We start from the raw sequence: 7,872 nt of genomic DNA, 5'->3' as shown, positions 1-7,872 counted from the left end.
TGGTAAAATAGTAGTGTTATTACTAGTAGCAGGAATCCATAAACCATAAAGAAAGTAGCATACACTTTGCATATTCTTAAACAGCCCAAAAGGTTGTCAAAAATATAATAGTTTTATAGACTTAAAGAATCACAATGAATCAAAAACAGGTTTATTGCCAAGTAAGTTTACAAATACAAGGAATCTGCTTTAGTGGTGCATACATAGAAGATTTAATTAATAGAAAGGATAGATTGGAAATGAAAGCTATAGAATATAACAATAGATAAAGCCTCATAAACGTTTTGTGTTTTCATCAAAAATATGTTTCACTTTAAAGCAGTGCATATAGGTTATCATTTGCTGCATTACTGTTGCACCAATACAAAAAAACAACAGCAGATGTAATTGGCCCATTTGGCACTGTCCTTGATATTGACCAATTACGAAAGAGAATGGGCGGAGCATGAACATCGATTTTTTTTCTTGGTTTTCCTGGTGGCAGAGGGAGGGGTATGCGCTGAGAGTGTTGTTGTCTGTCACTGCTGGGGACACACGGAGCTGCCAAGGTCGGTGAAAGTACGGCTGAGACCAACATTACATCCTAAAAAGTACTCCCCAAGAAACATATAGGTGAGTTTTTGTGTTAAACCAACTTTTACTCGTGTTTAGTGGGCGCTGAGTTGCATTTCCTTTGCCTGGTGTTGTGCCAAAGTGTGTATCCCCGTCAAATCAGTGACTGTCAAACGAGTTCACATGGGAAGAGATGCCGGGGAGGAAGCGCTAACGTGCTAGCTAACATTAGCCGCTTTTTAGCGCTGAAAGTAGTTATTTGCTGCCGTTTAACAAGAAACGTATTCATCACCGCTTTGGCTCTATTTAGTATTGCTGACCAGTTCATTGAGGAAATACGTTTCTGCAGGGTTTGCTTGTCAGCAGTGCCAGCTAACAGTCGCATTGGCTAGCCAGCAAACTTAGCTTGCAAGTAGCAGCCGAATACAAGCCACATTTAATTTGAGTCTTCAGAACCCATTGTCAGTATGTACCAATATTTTAGTTGTTGCTTCATTCCGACACTTAAATGCTTTGATAAATATGTGACTGAGAGAATTGAAATGCTTTTGGACCATGGTTTGCTTCAAGTTATAACACTTTGATAACTCTTACCATCCACATCACTGCGGTAAACTACTGTGAAGAGTACAGCACGATGTGACATTAATGTACTGCTGTACATATGGGTCCTTACAGAATTGGAGGAAAATACATCAAAACTTCTTAACTTCTAGTTTTCTGTTATGTATTTGAGGAAGACATGTAGTAAACCATCACAAAAATGTTTTGGGCCAGCAACCTTAACATGCTTATGCTCCCTGGTGCCAATAACAATAAAGGCAATTCATTTATTTAGGAAAATACAGTAAAACAGGTGACACATGTAGATTATACAAAATTATGTATAGACATTGCATTTTAAGAGAAAAATGTCATTTTAGGGGGTGCTCGAGAGCTATTTGATATTTTAAACAATATTTTGAAGCCACTTTTTCTGCAACTGTATTTAAATGTAAGTATATTTAACATGAGTGCATGTTTTAGCGTTTTGGGCAGGGATCATTTGAAATGTCATAGCTGGGACAGAACATATCCTCCAATTCTGGAATGACCCATATACTGGCAGGTGGTTGGAACAAAATATGGTGTTGTGTGTTATTATGTGTGACTTTCTCTACTTGTGTAACCGGTAGAAAAGTTGTATTATCCTAGTTTCTTTAAATATGTGTTGTTCTCAGACTTCAGTTGTAAATCATCGACAGCAGCAGCTGTTTCTTTCTTTTCTATTCTCTTCCCTTCTCTTCTCTTGACATGATCTGACAATAAACAAGTATCTTTTGCACCATTTAATGTTACTGCAGTACATACTGCATTTCAACCAATAACAGCAATACATAATTGTTCATTCAGTTGAGTATTATGAGTCATTGCAGTGTTGAGGTGTAGGTGGGTAGTACGCAGTAAGATACAGTGTGTGTTAGTGTGCTGTATAACATAGTTGATATTGATTGTTTGAGAAATTATTCATGATGACTAAGGATTTTCCTTAAAATGAAGTCCCCATTGGTTTGCTCTCTGAAACACGAAAACACAGAATTGTGGAGACATGTAAATGTTTCAATGTAGAAAGTGTACGGACCCAAAATGACGGACATATTGATAACCAGCTTTACATCGAAAACCAGCTATAAATCCCCTTAATGTAGTGCTTCTGAGAGGAATGCTCTTTATAGTGGTCTGCAATGCACTGAAATGGCGCTCTTTTTTTTAAGAGAACATACAGCAACAGCTGTGTGTGTGTGTGTGTGTGTGTGTGTGTGTGTGTGTGTGTGTGTGTGTGTGTGTGTGTGTGTGTGTGTGTGTGTGTGTGTGTGTGTGTGTGTGTGTGTGTGTGTGTGTGTGTGTGTGTGTGTGTGTGTGTGGTGTGTGTGTGTGTGTGTGTGTGTGTGTGTGTGTGTGTGTGTGTGTGTGTGTGTGTGTGTGTGTGTGTGGTGTGTGTGTGTGTGTGTGTGTGTGTGTGTGTGTGTGTGTGTGGTGTGTGTGTGTGTGTGTGTGTGTGTGTGTGTGTGTGTGTGTGTGTGTGTGTGTGTGTGTGTGATGTGTGTGTGTGTGTGTGTGTGTGTGTGTGTGTGTGTGTGTGTGTGTGTGTGTGTGTGTGTGTGTGTGTGTGTGTGTGTTGTTCTGTGTCTTAAACATGCTGGACAATGGCTGTTGTGGATTAATGTGATCTCTCATGGAAGACGACATTGAAATGCTTTGCATGTTCTTTGCATGACGTAGTTTAGCTGTGCGCCTCAGTATTCACTTTTAGCACCATTCAGACAAGTTAGCGCATGTAGGACTTCATGTAGCCCCAAAAGGAAGATGCCATGTCATTACTGTACACGGCAAGATATGATGTGACACTTTCCACCACGTATTAACCAGATCTTGTTCTGTTTGACTTTATATCAATACTTCTGCTTTGATATGTCAGACATGCATAAGACACACCACAGTGATGATAGACTGTTGAAATAGCTAGACCCATTTTTTGTAACGCCTGGAACATGTCTATAGATGTTTCAAACTGAATAATATTGTTGTAAGGACAAGTTGATGCATTGCTTTTGAAAATCTCAGCGATGTTCAAGCAGACAGGTTTTTGGCAATGATTCTCTCCTGATTATCTTAAGTGTGCAGCGAATGTAAACTGGGCAATCAGTTATTGATGTGTGTTGTGTAGCTCTTGTGATCCATGTTAAAGTTTCAGATGGTGTGCTGAAGAGATGTGGTGCAGCAAATGAGAGAACACAGAAAGAGCAATAGACTTATAGTCAGACTTTACAAATGTGTCTTGGCAGAGTCTGAATGCAGCATGTGTGTGTGGCTGAAACACTGATTGAGCATTACTCTGTCAGAGAAGTAGCTGTTAGATTGCAGTTTAAAGTCTCGTAGTTTTGTTCTCTCACGGTTCAGTGACAGAAAAACAGGATATGGCGACTCACACCCTCTCAAACACTGCCCTTTTTTCACATTGTGGTTTTTAACCTGCTGTTGCATTACAGGTTGCCTGAGGCAGTCACGGGGCCTTTTGTGTTGCATCGCAGTGTTTCTTTTGTACTTGTTTAGCACGGCTAGGCTGCCACAAAAAGCTCTGCCACAGCCTCTGAAGGAAATTTGATAAGAAGAGACTGCATATATAACCTTAGACAAGTTTGCTGATGATGTTTAGCATTCTTTTTTTCTACACGAGGCAGAAAACTTTATATGTCTACAACCGCAGCCCAACACTGGGCTGAATTGATGTGAAACCTCAAGCATAACTACATAGCAACATGCAATAAATCACCTTTTGGGTTGAATATGTATTGTCATGATCAAAGAAACACTATCCATCTGAAACATAGTTTGCAAGCTACCCTTCTGATGTGTGAAATATGATGACTGCAGCCATTAAAGTCCTATTGCAAAGAGACACCCAGCTACTTAAATGTGTTGCGTTAAAGCCTCACCAGGCTGGAGAAAGGTAATGTGATATTTGCAGTTAAGCTGCTCCAAAACTCCAAATGCCTGCAGCAGCAACAGCAGGTTTCTGTTTGTTAGTCTAACTATGAATCACAAGTTGCTTTGTGACAATAAATGAGAAATCTCAAAGGATTTCCTTCCAGCATTGTGCTCTGTGCCAAGTCTGTTAGGAGGTTTTAGCTGAACAAGCAGTGTGAATCCTTAAATCACTTTAGATGCCAACTGAGGTTAGCCTGCAGCGCTGCATGTCTGCCTCTGGTGCATCCGATCACACATGTTTGGAGGCGTGTGGTGCAGTGTGTTGGTGTTCGGATCAGGGGGTCACAGGTTCAAACCCCACTGCAGTCAGCATGTCGTTGTGTCCCTGGGCAAGACGCGTCCCCCCAAATTGCTCCTGTGGGGATTGTCCACAGTATTGAGTATGTAAGTCGCTTTGGATAACGGCGTCTAACAAGTGACATGTAATGTAATGTTCATGTGTGTTCAATTTTGGCCAAGATCAGAGAAACTCCTCCTGTGTTTGTTTATTTAACTGAAGAATAAGCATGTCACTGTTGCATTAATTGACACAAAAAAGAATGTAACAACCGTTATTTTTTAAATCCCAAGCAAATATGGCAACTGACCTGGACAACGTTTGTCCAAGAAAACAGAAATATCTTCAATAAAATATGTGACGCCTTAATCATCTTGATTTTGTTTAATTTGTTAGTTAATGGCAATGTGGTGCACATCCTTGAACACTCTCATTACATTTCTTTGAATCAGTATTTCATTCAGACTGAACAAACTGGCTATAAGTCCTTCAGCCCCTCAGCTCCTGGCTATCAGCACTCGGCTCTCCTCCTGTTGTCAATGACTAATCATCCAGTTTACTGTGGAGCAGCAGCCACCGCTGACTCAGCCAACGCTGCCATCTGGGCTGGAACAGAAAACACAACAGACTTCTCACTGGCTCCAGAGCCTCAGATGCTCAGCTAACAGAGTGTGTGTCCCTGTGAATGGGACGGTAATACAAGTGAAAGAGAGAAATTAACTGTGTACAGTAACATATAGATGGAACAGAAAGTTACAAATATTAAAATAAAAAAGTATATCCTCCTTTTTAAGTTTTCAAAAGATATTGCTTTATGACAACATTTGAATCCACAAACATGGCAAGTGCGCTCGGCCTCTCTCCCTCAGCTCACGGCTTCGTATGGCTGCTGAACTCGGCTAGCGTCGCCTTTTACTTTTGAAAGTTGCATTTTTGCTTCATCTATTATTTACGTGGTGTGAACGTGTGTGTATATATTCCTGCTGAACAAATTGTGTTGGTATCTTAAACATGCAATAGATCTTGTCCTGCAATAGTCTAATACCCAACAGAAAAATCCCATTGCAATATGAACTTCCGGCTCTTCTTACAAAAATACGTCCCAATGTAGCCTGCGTGCTGGTTTGCCCCATTAGTGACACATTACACACACTAGCTTCATTCCTATGCTGTGTTGTTTTATTCTACTGCTCAACATTTGGTTTCAACAGAAAATAGAGATTAGTGGACAGCAAAAGTAAAATAATATGGCATTCCTTCTTTATTGGACTGCTCACACGCAATAGCTTTGCTTGCATTAACCAACAAAACCCCTCGCTACAGCGAATCTTTGCAGCATCCCTTCTCTGCTTGTGTCTATTTCTTTTCCATGTGCATACAAATGAGTGCATATACAATGTTGGTGTGAATGCAGCTTCAGAAGAGATTTAATGATGGCTGAAAGGCCTATAACTCAGGGCTATCATTTCAGCTGCAATCATCCACCCACTTACACAAGGAGCCTTTTCAGTCCCACTATTTGGCAAAGCAGGATTAATACATCTCATCTGTTAGGGCAGCTTATCCCCTAAAAGCGTAAAGTGTTTTAACTCTTAACCCACAAGCGTTCAATGTCCACACAGGATTTAAATAACGTTCTCATTTCAGACTTCTACAATATGTGTATGATTTTCATTCTTGGCTGTCCTCGATCGCATCCTGTTTTTATTACTTTCAGGAAATTACTTATTTGTGTGTGTGTAGTCAACCGTGGCTGTGTCGCAGTGAAATACAAATGACTGTCTTCTCCAAGTTCCTGTTTTACGTCAAACTAACGTGTGCCTGTCTCTTTATCTGTCTGGCTGTGAGAACAAGTGTGTGTCGAACTGCGCTGCTTTATGACCCCACACACTTCCCGCTCACGTTTCACTTTTTATGCTCACATCCTGTCAGTGGGACAACAGCTCTCTGTAAGTCTGTTACTGTGCAGTCTGCTCTCGCTGGCTACTATTGTGCAGAGGCCGTGCTGTTAATCGTCAGTGCTGGTACGTTTATTACCCCCCCCCAAGTGATCCAGTATTGCTGTTAGTGGTTTGATTTAATGTTCCTGTGTTCCTCTTTTTTTAATATGACTTTCATTTGTCCTTATTTGGCCTTGTAGGGTTTCATGCTGCCTCATGATAGATAAGTAACCTGTTGTTATTGAAACTTGAGTGGTGGTGTGACGGGGTCATTTAAAATGCACACCATCTGTCCTATCGATTTTGTACAAACTACTTTCAACGACCGGCTTCTTTGCTTTGGCAGTTTATTTATGCACCAATGCCCAAAGCATCTTGCTATTCTAGGCCAATGGAAAATTGGAACCCTTTTGGAAATATGTTACGGTACAAAGCTTGGCTGAAAGTTATGAAACTCAGATTGAATTTGTCTCATTCTTTGACGTATTTGTCATGCTACTGACTGGTCACATGTATGCAGCACAGGGACTATAATTCAGCAATGATGATCACATGTCTATTGCCAGGGTTGACTTCTGCTCTGTGAATCACACTTATGGTTATGGTTTGGTTTTTATGAAGTGGAATTACCTACATGACACTTCTCTTTTTCTGGCTTGATGCTTGATGTGAGTTTGAAAGCATATTCAGTTGGAATGTTAAATGGATTTTGATACAACATGCAACCAAAGAGTGATGCAGTGATGGCTTTTTGTAGACAGACATGGGAGTTAGCATCGCAAGGGCTTCTTCAACTCAAAGCAATGGGATTTTTCCATTGGGTTTTGTAATATTGTAGAAAACAAGATATTTACATGTTTTGTCAAGCAGGATAATCTCGACATATTAACAACACTTTCCTAATTGTTGAAGTATAAATTCAATGCAAGAAGTACAAATGTAACATTAGGCTGACAACGAACTACATCACGGTCGCCTGAAGTCACGTTATCGCTGCTAAGCTAAAGGTGGCTAATGTTCTGTGTGATAACGTTTAGTAGTCTCACTCAGTCACTACCGTTTTTATGACGCTTATAAACTCCAGACATTCACCAGTAGGGTTTTTACTGACTTATTGTATGTTGTAGAAGAGAACGTAAACAATCTCTTAAGCTCGTGTTTACCACAGATCTTATTTCAGGCATCTCACCAAAAGCCCAATGAAAAAAATATTGTTTTCAAGACGAGCGAACCGGAAGTTCTAAAATGCTAACTCATTTCAGGGCTTTGGGACTCATTCCTGCACCACCCTATATGCGTCAGAGAGCTGACTGTGTGCTGCACCGCCACCTGTTTTCTTGCTTCTCCACAGCTGGCAGAAGGATCTCTGCTTCTTGAGTGGCTTTTTGCAATTCAGCACAACTTCTTCCACTGTTCTCAGCAGGTGCGAGAATCCAGAGATTTACAGCTGTTTATTGTTCATGACAAGCTAACAGTGTGTGAGAGCAGGAATATTAGGACGTTTAAGAGGACAGCTGTCACGCTTTAGTGTGTGTGTGTGTGTGTGTGTGTGTGTGTGTGTGTGTGTGTGTGTGT

General features: G+C 40.6%; 1 protein-coding gene across 1 annotated transcript in view; it reads left to right on the top strand.

Moving 5' to 3' along the window:
• The first annotated feature begins 495 nt into the window (after window positions 1-495).
• The window catches only part of fam49a (family with sequence similarity 49 member A), a 44,179-nt gene continuing 36,802 nt past the window's right edge, over window positions 496-7,872 (top strand). Inside the window, exon 1 of the mRNA XM_034150436.1 lies at window positions 496-612. The gene's annotated coding sequence lies outside the window, so the exon portion shown is untranslated. The remainder of the gene's footprint in view (window positions 613-7,872) is intronic.

This window comes from Trematomus bernacchii, unplaced genomic scaffold (genome assembly GCF_902827165.1).
Source record: "Trematomus bernacchii unplaced genomic scaffold, fTreBer1.1, whole genome shotgun sequence".
NCBI lineage: Eukaryota > Metazoa > Chordata > Actinopteri > Perciformes > Nototheniidae > Trematomus > Trematomus bernacchii.
This window is presented reverse-complemented; position numbering and strand designations above follow the sequence as displayed.